This window comes from Argopecten irradians, chromosome 11, assembly GCF_041381155.1.
Source record: "Argopecten irradians isolate NY chromosome 11, Ai_NY, whole genome shotgun sequence".
NCBI lineage: Eukaryota > Metazoa > Mollusca > Bivalvia > Pectinida > Pectinidae > Argopecten > Argopecten irradians.
Genome location: NC_091144.1, coordinates 8,073,798 through 8,080,386, shown reverse-complemented (window position 1 = coordinate 8,080,386; position 6,589 = coordinate 8,073,798).

The following is a 6,589-nucleotide window of genomic DNA, read 5'->3' as shown; positions in this document are numbered from 1 at the left end:
TTGAAATATGTGAACTCCGCCATTCTACATTTCTTTTTGTAAATATCATCACAATTAACGTTTAGACGTTAGACGGGATTGTTTCCAAAAATGTTTTAGATCATAAAATAAATATCTAAGGAATTCGTGAAATCTATCACTGACCTACTTTTCGTAAATAAATTATTGCTTTCTATCTTCTTCATTCACTGCAAAGTGGTGATAAATAAAAGTTATGGGCTCTGAAATACCATAAACATGTATGACCACGGGATACACATGGAAACCAATCCTTAGTAAGTATCCTATTGTTTGAAATGGTTCCCCGCCTGCTGTCGTGACCACCAATATAAAAGGTATGTGTGTAATATAAACTTTATTTGTTATACTAGACCATTGCAGAAAGTAGTTATACACTTTCGATACTCAAGGGGTTACTTTCACTTTTGAGAATATTACGGCAGTAATAATAATAGAAAACCCTGGAATGTCCAAGATAGAATCTAGGTACTTATCTTACCGTTGGTACATGTAAACACCAAAGAATCAGATAGCCATCCTCATGAAACAATGGATTGTATATTTTTAATGTTTCTGTTTCCACATGCGTATATAAGGCATTGTATAAGTTATACTGTGACATAGGCGCAAGTCAAACAATACAAACTTTTCTATCAATCATTGTGAATTGTCCATAAGTTCATGGCATTGGTTTAAATCTCATTATTGTTTGATTTGACCTCCCAGGAATAAGTGTGCTACGTTCATGTGCTACTTTTATGCCCCTTCATACGCTAAATTCGACTTGAGGGGTGTAATTTATACGAAAAGTACGTCAACACAGAATAAGGTATACTGAACTTTAATTACTTATTATTTTTTTGATTTTATTAGTTCTATTTTCTCAATGTTATATTTGTATGATATCGTCACCATCGTCTTATCTTGTATGATACAGTTTAATTAGAAATGTCGCTACAGAAATCAGGCTTGGTTCCTCGTACTCATAAATATTCATCTAGGAAAATGTATTGTCCTATTTTAACGTCAGTTTCCATAGTGCTATTTTCGCCTGTTACACTTCATACTGTTACAGTTTAATGAGTGTGAAGCGCCTTGTCATTATACATTACAAAGGAAGCGGTCATCTCGCACGTTTCAATTAAAAGATACAAAGTATAGGACACATTATAAAATAAACAATTCTCCGAGAGCAAAATGGATAAGTATATCAGTGGGAAAATAGCTTTTGCCAATAACAACTTAGAAACAAGTCAGAAAATTATGGAGAAAGACTTACTGTTTTTCCAATCAAATAGTTTATGCTACACCACTGCCGAACGGTATTTTTTCTCTCTATCAAAAACAGCAGTAGATGAATAAGTGTTTTTATTCGAAACTTACTTTAAAACCTGAAAATATCAAAAACAATTGCGTTCCGACTCTAGCTGCCTTGACGATCACCTGAGTGGTGATACAGAGTACTGATTTACCTTGGTAATGTCAGTCAGGACCATCACGGACATGATTAGTGTTAGATATTGAACCACAGTCATTTGATTTTTTTTTCAAATGACGTTTTGAGTTTTCTATATGTGAAAGGAATTATATTCTGCTATTTGTTGAAGTTGAGAAGATTTTTTTAAAGTTTAAACAGTTGCATAATGTAGATCCTATACTATTTGACCCCCTTTGGCCGTACCACTCAGGCCCATGGGGTAAGCCATAGAAAGTGTTACAATTTAATAGACCTCAATGGCCATCATATCTGATAATTATGACATTTGACCCATTTCCTATAACAAATGTCCAAATAATGCTCAAAAAAGTGTTTCCCTTTATAAACTATAAACTTGGCCCCCTCCCCAGTAAAAGACCTGAAGACCTTTTCATCTATGTCAATATGAAGAGTGCTTGATTCTACCATTTCCGGATTTTTAGATGATTTAATTTTTTTAAAGTCATTTTTACGCCTTTTGGCCCCTCCTACAGCCCCCTGGGGGATGGGGGCCATATACTTCACAATTTTGTTTGGCATTTTGCCATATGTTTGGTGTTGTAGCATCATCTTAGGCTATCAATACCTATTTTCTGGTGTTACTAATGTTTTTTAAGAAATCTTTATGTTTTGCTCCAGAAAGGTAGTGGGCCTTTAACCCATAAAATCTTCCATAATAAATGCGATGATTTGGTCGTGTAACTTTCTTCATGTGGGAACGCTATAACTCCTTGATGTTGTGGGATATTTCCAGGGAAATGTTAATGCAATACAGACACAAACGTCGGTGATTTTGTACAGCTCTAAATCAAACGTCGGTGATTTTGTACAGCTCTGATCAAACGTCGGTGATTTTGTACAGCTCTAAATCAAACGTCGGTGATTTTGTACAGCTCTAAATCAAACGTAGGTGATTTTGAACAGCTCTAAATCAAACGTCGGTGATTTTGTACAGCTCTAAATCTAAATCAAACGGCGGTGATTTTGTACAGCTCTAAATCAAACGGCGGTGATTTTGTACAGCTCTAAATCAAACGGCGGTGATTTTGTACAGCTCTAAATCAAACGGCGGTGATTTTGTACAGCTCTAAATCAAACGGCGGTGATTTTGTACAGCTCTAAATCAAACGGCGGTGATTTTGTACAGCTCTAAATCAAACGTAGGTGATTTTGAACAGCTCTAAATCAAACGGCGGTGATTTTGTACAGCTCTAAATCAAACGGCGGTAATTTTGAACAGCTCTAAATCAAACGTCGGTGATTTTGTACAGCTCTAAATCAAACGTAGGTGATTTTGTACAGCTCCAAATCAAACGTCGGTGATTTTGTACAGCTCTCAATCAAAGGTCGGTGATTTTGTACAGCTCTAAATCAAACGTAGGTGATTTTGTACAGCTCTAAATCAAACGGCGGTGATTTTGTACAGCTCTAAATCAAACGTAGGTGATTTTGTACAGCTCTAAATCAAACGTAGGTGATTTTGTACAGCTCCAAATCAAACGTCGGTGATTTTGTACAGCTCTAAATCAAACGTCGGTGATTTTGTACAGCTCTAAATCAAACGTAGGTGATTTTGTACAGCTCTAAATCAAACGTCGGTGATTTTGTACAGCTCTAAATCAAACGTCGGTGATTTTGTACAGCTCTAAATCAAACGGCGGTGATTTTGTACAGCTCCAAATCAAACGTCGGTGATTTTGTACAGCTCTAAATCAAACGGCGGTGATTTTGTACAGCTCTAAATCAAACGTCGGTGATTTTGTACAGCTCTAAATCAAAGGGTGGAGATTTTGAACAGCTCTAAATCAAACGTCGGTGATTTTGTACAGCTCGAAATCAAAGGGTGGAGATTTTGTACAGCTCTAAATCAAACGGCGGTGATTTTGTACAGCTCTAAATCTAACGGCGGTGATTTTTTACAGCTCTAAATCAAACGGCGGTGATTTTGTACAGCTCTAAATCAAAGGGTGGAGATTTTGTACAGCTCTAAATCAAACGGCGGTGATTTTGTACAGCTCTAAATCAAACGGCGGTGATTTTGTACAGCTCTAAATCAAACGGCGGTGATTTTGTACAGCTCTAATCAAACGTCGGTGATTTTGTACAACTCTAAATCAAACGGCGGTGATTTTGTGCAGCTCCAAATCAAACGTCGGTGATTTTGTACAGCTCTAAATCAAAGGGTGGAGATTTTGTACAGCTCTAAATCAAACGGCGGTGATTTTGTACAGCTCTAAATCAGACGTCGGTGATTTTGTACAGCTCTAAATCAAACGGCGGTGATTTTGTACAGCTCTAAATCAAAGGGTGGAGATTTTGTACAGCTCTAAATCAAACGGCGGTGATTTTGTACAGCTCTAAATCAAAGGGTGGAGATTTTGAACAGCTCTAAATCAAACGTCGGTGATTTTGTACAGCTCTAAATCAAAGGGTGGAGATTTTGTACAGCTCTAAATCAAACGGTGGTGATTTTGTGCAGCTCTAAATCAAACGGCGGTGATTTTGTACAGCTCTAAATCAAACGGCGGTGATTTTGTATAGCTCTAAATCAAAGGTCGGCGATTTTGTACAGCTCTAAATCAAAGGGCGGTGATTTAGTACAGCTCTAAATCAAAGGGCGGTGATTTTGTACAGCTCTAAATCAAACGGCGGTGATTTTGTACAGCTCTAAATCGAACGGCGGTGATTTTGTACAGTTCTAATCAAACGTCGGTGATTTTGTACAGCTCTAAATCAAACGGCGGTGATTTTGTACAGCTCTAAATCAAAGGGCGGTGATTTTGTACAGCTCTAAATCAAAGGGTGGTGATTTTGTACAGCTCTAAATCAAACGGCGGTGACTTTGTACAGCTCTAAATCAAACGGCGGTGATTTTGTACAGCTCTAAATCAAACGGCGGTGATTTTGTACAGCTCTAAATCAAACGGCGGTGATTTTGTACAGCTCTAAATCAAACGGCGGTGATTTTGTACAGCTCTAAATCAAACGGCGGTGATTTTGTACAGCTCTAAATCAAACGGCGGTGATTTTGTACAGCTCTAAATCAAACGTCGGTGATTTTGTACAGCTCTAAATCAAACGTAGGTGATTTTGTACAGCTCTAAATCAAACGTCGGTGATTTTGTACAGCTCTCAATCAAAGGTCGGTGATTTTGTACAGCTCTAAATCAAACGTAGGTGATTTTGTACAGCTCTAAATCAAACGTAGGTGATTTTGTACAGCTCCAAATCAAACGTCGGTGATTTTGTACAGCTCTAAATCAAACGTCGGTGATTTTGTACAGCTCTAAATCAAACGTAGGTGATTTTGTACAGCTCTAAATCAAACGTCGGTGATTTTGTACAGCTCTAAATCAAACGTCGGTGATTTTGTACAGCTCTAAATCAAACGGCGGTGATTTTGAACAGCTCTAAATCAAACGTCGGTGATTTTGTACAGCTCTAAATCAAACGGCGGTGATTTTGTACAGCTCCAAATCAAACGTCGGTAATTTTGTACAGCTCTAAATCAAAGGGTGGAGATTTTGAACAGCTCTAAATCAAACGTCGGTGATTTTGTACAGCTCTAAATCAAAGGGTGGAGATTTTGAACAGCTCTAAATCAAACGTCGGTGATTTTGTACAGCTCGAAATCAAAGGGTGGAGATTTTGTACAGCTCTAAATCAAACGGCGGTGATTTTGTACAGCTCTAAATCTAACGGCGGTGATTTTTTACAGCTCTAAATCAAACGGCGGTGATTTTGTACAGCTCTAAATCAAACGGCGGAGATTTTGTACAGCTCTAAATCAAACGGCGGTGATTTTGTACAGCTCTAAATCAAAGGGTGGAGATTTTGTACAGCTCTAAATCAAACGGCGGTGATTTTGTACAGCTCTAATCAAACGTCGGTGATTTTGTACAACTCTAAATCAAACGGCGGTGATTTTGTGCAGCTCCAAATTCACTCCAAATCAAACGTCGGTGATTTTGTACAGCTCTAAATCAAAGGGTGGAGATTTTGTACAGCTCTAAATCAAACGGCGGTGATTTTGTACAGCTCTAAATCAGACGTCGGTGATTTTGTACAGCTCTAAATCAAACGGCGGTGATTTTGTACAGCTCTAAATCAAAGGGTGGAGATTTTGTACAGCTCTAAATCAAACGGCGGTGATTTTGTACAGCTCTAAATCAAAGGGTGGAGATTTTGAACAGCTCTAAATCAAACGTCGGTGATTTTGTACAGCTCTAAATCAAAGGGTGGAGATTTTGTACAGCTCTAAATCAAACGGTGGTGATTTTGTGCAGCTCTAAATCAAACGTCGGTGATTTTGTACAGCTCTAAATCAAACGGCGGTGATTTTGTATAGCTCTAAATCAAAGGTCGGCGATTTTGTACAGCTCTAAATCAAAGGGCGGTGATTTAGTACAGCTCTAAATCAAAGGGCGGTGATTTTGTACAGCTCTAAATCAAACGGCGGTGATTTTGTACAGCTCTAAATCGAACGGCGGTGATTTTGTACAGTTCTAATCAAACGTCGGTGATTTTGTACAGCTCTAAATCAAACGGCGGTGATTTTGTACAGCTCTAAATCAAAGGGCGGTGATTTTGTACAGCTCTAAATCAAAGGGTGGATATTTCGTACAGCTCTAAATCAACGTCGGTGATTTTGTACAGCTCTAAATCAAACGGCGGTGATTTTGTACAGCTCTAAATCAAACGGCGGTGATTTTGTACAGCTCTAAATCAAACGGCGGTGATTTTGTACAGCTCTAAATCAAACGGCGGTGATTTTGTACAGCTCTAAATCAAAGGGTGAAGATTTCGCACATCTCTAAATCAAAGGGTGGATACTTTGTACAGCTCTAAATCAAAGGGTAGAGATTTTGAACAGCTCTAAATCAAACGGTGGATACCTTGTACAGCTCTAAATCAAACGTCGGAGATTTTGAACACCTCTAAATCAAACGTCGGTGATTTTGTACATCTCTAAATCAAACGTCGGTGATTTTGTACAGCTCTTAATCAAAGGGTGGAGATTTTGTACAGCTCTAAATCAAAGGTCGGTGATTTTGTACAGTTCTAAATCAAACTTCCAAGCTAGATATACATTTAAATATCACAATCCAATCA